Source organism: Penaeus japonicus, unplaced genomic scaffold, assembly GCF_977035675.1.
Source record: "Penaeus japonicus unplaced genomic scaffold, GWHDUDI00000001_assembly GWHDUDI00000023, whole genome shotgun sequence".
NCBI classification, from domain to species: Eukaryota; Metazoa; Arthropoda; class Malacostraca; order Decapoda; family Penaeidae; genus Penaeus; species Penaeus japonicus.
The window spans coordinates 16,493,392-16,498,391 of record NW_028234425.1 but is presented as its reverse complement, the minus strand read 5'-3'; positions in this window follow the sequence as shown (position 1 = coordinate 16,498,391).

The window sequence follows — 5,000 nt, the reverse complement described above, 5'->3', positions numbered from 1 at the left end:
TCTCCAGCCCCAAGACCTGGCTCAGGGTCGTCACTGACGTCTGTCACATCGCCTTCACTCGTTCAAATGCTCATCTACGACTCGGTCAGCGTCTGCCACGGCCTCATCACTGCTGCTGGGGCTTATACCTTATGTCATCCTCTTTTTCATTGTGGCCCAAGGAGTAGTGCCACAGCCGGTCCACGTGGGCAACAGACGGCTGCTTTCGCCCTCTGTGAATCTGGTAGGTGACGTCAGAGAGGGCTGCTACCACTGTGCATGGCCCTTCCCAGGGGCTTTGTAGCTTCGACAAGAACCCTTGCTTCCGGCAGGGGTTATGCAGCTACATTCTGTCAGCCACGTTGTATTATCTTACTTCCTTCATATGCCAGTCATGGCCTGGCCGGCTACCACACATCGGTGCACCTCCACCAGGCTCTTGACGACTCATCTGGGTGCTCCACCTCCTCACAGAAGCGCAGCTTGGCACCAGTGGGCTCCTTCCATGTCTCACTGGAGAAATTGGCCACCAGCACTGTAGTTGTCCCCCCCTTCAACGAGACTCTGCCTGACTGCTATGCCGTCTGTCAAGTGCAGGTCTTCCATGGGCTCCACTATGCCTTCTACTTCACACATCTCTTTTGACAGTTGACACCGGAACCTGGCCTCTGCTCTTGGGGCAAGGTGCAGTTACTCAGCTGTACCGCTGCACATCCAACCTCTGGGAGCAAGGGCACATCTTCAACGTGCACCCTCACCAGCTTCCGTCCAAGATCGACACAAAATTGCTCTGTGTCAGGTAGATGAGGCCCATTAAGCATAGCTCGTCCATTTTGGCGATGTACACTGCACTACCGACGCTGATACGAGCCTCCACTGGCCCCTTGAGCTGCACATAATGCGTGAATGTCACTCAGTCTCTGTGGTGCGTCTGGAGGTAATGTAGTGGCTAGCATGTCAGGCCGCACTAAGGTCTTCTCAGCCCCAGTATCTACTGTCAGGTGGCTATAGCTTCCCATCTAATGAGCCCTTCTCCTGCATTGTGCTGGCTGTTCGATGGCAGCTTACACAAGTCAGAACTGAGGACGACTGAGTTTCGGCCCCCGTCTCCAACTTGTTTTCCGCCTGCGCCATTTCCTTAGCCTTGGGGCAGTCGGTCAAGTGGTCACCAACTGCTTCAGTGCCTTTTCTCATCATAGCCCCAACACGAGCCATGGAAACTATGTGGACTCACCCTCCTCGACACTGCCTTCTTCCTTTTCACCTTTGGGCCCCAGATGTCACGGGGGTTCTGGGTGGCCGCTGCATTGCCAGCTGTATTGCCTTCTCAGCCTACCTCCAGCCCTGGGCAGATGCCAGCATTTCAAATTGGATGACATAAGCCTCCCAGACCACCTTCCCATCATACTCCACTGGCTTACGCCTCACAGAAGGTCTGGAAACCGAGGAGCTGTAGGGTGGAGAACGCATACCGTGAACTAACACGCCCAAAGGGGAGGGAGGGGGTGAGAGAGGCAACGAGGTAGGTTGGCTGGGGTCTGCCGCTACCTGTACCCAAAGCAGCGGTTCCGATGGCTCCCCAGCCTTTGTGCCTGCTCATGAGTCCTTTGTGCCATTTCCTCTTTCATACCGGCCAGCATAACAGTGATCAGGTTAATCTGGCTCGGCTTCACCTCACTCGTGCCTGCCTCATTAATATCCTCCTCTCCCTCATGGTTGCCATCTTTGAACGCCTGATTCAAATTTCACAGATCCCGCTTCTGATACCACTATTACACCATCACTTCCACCTTCAATATATGTATATATGTACATATATATATATATATATATATATATATATATATATATATATGTGTGTATGTATATATATAATGTATATACCAAAGTCAAAAACTTGATTTAGAAAAGAAAAGCTCCTCTTTGATTATATAAGTAGAAAAACTATAACAATGTGTGAAATCCTAAGATGAGGAAATGTGTGAAATCCTAAGCGATCTAAAAGTCTTTGTTCAGGACACCCCCTTTGAAATGGAAAGAGACCTTACAAACAATAATCAGTACATCGAGAACGACACACCCCAAAATTTAAATAAAAGAACTAATAAAAGGATCAGACAAAACAAAAGCGGCAGGACTAGAGGAGATCTCTAGCAGGATTCTCAAGGAATGTGTGGAACTATTTTGTCCATTATTTTTGATATTCCAAAGTTACATTTTTCAAGAGATACCCAAAAATATGGAAACTAGCAAATATTACTCTATTGTAAAAGAGTGGTGACCAGCAAAACCCTTTGAATTATAGATCTGTTTCGTTGGCTAGAAAAAATGTAGGTCAAACTACTTGAAAATAATATGATATCCAAAATGCATTTTGAATTCAGGGACATGTGTAACAAATCTGCTTTGGTTTTATAACAAGAGTCTCTGAGAAACTGCAAGAGAGAGGTGGATGGGTAGATTGTTTATATATCTCTAGGTTTCAAAAAGGCTTTTGACAAGGTGTCACACAATAGATTAATTTGGAAATCGGAACATCAACCACAAAGGAAAGCTCCTTGAGTGGATGAAATAATTTTTGCTCGAAAGACAAATGAGCAGAGTGATTCTAGAGAAACATTCCACATGGATACGGGTAAGATCCTTGCGACCATCATAAGGCCTGATCTAAAATAAGCGGCAGTGGTATAGAGCCCCCACCTAAAAAAAGATACAGACAAATTAGAAAGAGTTCAAAGAGCAACTACGAGATGGGCGCCAATGCTACGAGATATGAGCTACGAAGAGAGAGTCCTTAAAATAGGACTTACTACTAAGAAGGAAAAAAGGAACAGAGGCGACGTGAATATGCTGTACAAAAGTGTCATCGGAACGGTTATAGATGGATGATTTTATAATTTTGAACACAAGAATAACGAGAGATCAAAGTAAAAAGTTAACATTAAGAGAGAAAATAAGGATGTTAAAAAATTAAGCTTTCCAAACAAAACTATTGAAGAATGGTACAACCTCCCTAATGGTGTGGCGTGTGCTAGATATAAATGCACATCACTTTAAAAAGGTATATAATATTCTGAAATTAGAAAACGGGACCCCTTGAGCTTAGCTCTCTTACCCGTATTGAAACAACTAGGTAAGAACATCTCGGTAAGAACATACACACACAAAAACATACATGTGTATGTCTGTCTCTGCCCACTCCCTCTCTCTCGCTTTCTCTCTTGCTCTCTCTCTCTCTCTCTCTCTCTCTCTCTCTCTCTCTCTCTCTCTCTCTCTCTCTCTCTCTCTCTCTCTCTCTCTCTCTCTCTGATAGAGCAAAATATTCATCATATGAGCAATACACCAATAATGTTGATCACTATCCAATGTTTCATTATAAAACACCTACAAAAAACATAGGCACGGACGGTCCTGTGTGATCAAAGTAAGTTTGTACAATATTATTCTAAATACACCAGACTCAACGGCTAGAGACATGAAAAGGATCACAAATTTCACAGTGCAAACCATGATCGACCAGTGCTTAAATAACGATAATATGGATTTTGCTATAACAACGACAAACACTCCCTTCACTGATAGCTACCTGTTTCTCTTCTATTTGTGAAATTCTTTCTCCCAAAACACCAAGAAACACAAAAACATCATGAACCCTCCTTCAGCAGGATGGCTCCTCAGACACAAGAATGCGGAGAAGAAGCACCCGTCACAACAACCTCAACCCCATCCCACTACACAACATCCGGTCTCCCAGCCTCTACCCATGACCACTCTACATATCAATCTTTCCCCTCTGCATCCCCTTCCCCTTCCCCTACCAGATTGCCGTTTACTACCAGAATGTCCGTCACACACAGCCACTCCGTCCCCTACCACCCTCCCTTGACAATCCGTCCCCTCCATCTGTACCCACACGACCTTGCTGACGCGCCAGCCCTCCCCCCCCCCTCCCCTCTCGGTGCCACGCTAGCATTTGCCTAAGAACAACGCTAAGACGTCCACAGCCGGTATGATGAATGGAAAATCTACACAAGTAATACCCAGAGAATGCTATATGAAGAACAGTAAAAGAAAGCACAAACATCTTCCACCCAACCGACCCTGGGAAGATGCAACACACCACCAGGTGCCTGCCCCTCCCCCCTCTTCCTCTCCTGCTCCACAAGCGCTACCGCCCTCCATTAACAACTACGCAGCACGAGTGGAAAGCACATCGACCAGATGAGGAAGCTTTCGCCACCGTTACCTCCCGAAAACAAAAAATACAAACAAGGGAGGAACGACATTTCCCAAAACCCCTGCAATACGCTGAAGGTCCTGAAGTAGTGCACCTATATGTTACAAGCTGTCACTCGGACACACGTGAAGAAAATACTGAAGAATTTCTCGAATATGATTTTAACGATATATTTAATACAGAGGCATTTAAAACAAAACTGATACATAATTAGCGTTCAAGCGCTTTAACACATTACGACCCTCAGTCACTCTGCCAACATTCAATAGGCACTGAATCGGCACTTTCAGAGATTTTATTGATGAATGATGTTGACAAACATTTCCACAAAACAGCTGGAACAAGACTCACAACAAATACTTTCAGACCGAAACCAGGAGTAGAAACAATAATTCTAACAATAAAATATTCATGTGAAACAAATTCCATAGAAGTGGATGCCAATGCTAATCGATTCATAAAGGACAACCTACCTACAAATGCCTACTATTTGACAGTCATTATAAATATAACTGTAGTCATTACTCTGACTTATCAATAACTCCGGAAACATGTCAGGATACAGCCGGAGAGAGAGACGAGATAAATAACCATCGCCCCATTACTCTATTCCATTAGTATCTAAACATATCGAGAAAGTATTTGCACACTGATTAACAGTATTCTTGGAAACGAATAACTTATCTAACATGTAATATGTATTCAGAAATATTCCGAAACAGCAGTAAAAATCACAAATAAAATTCATAGTAACAGACAGCAACCCACTCTGGCAGCGACCGAC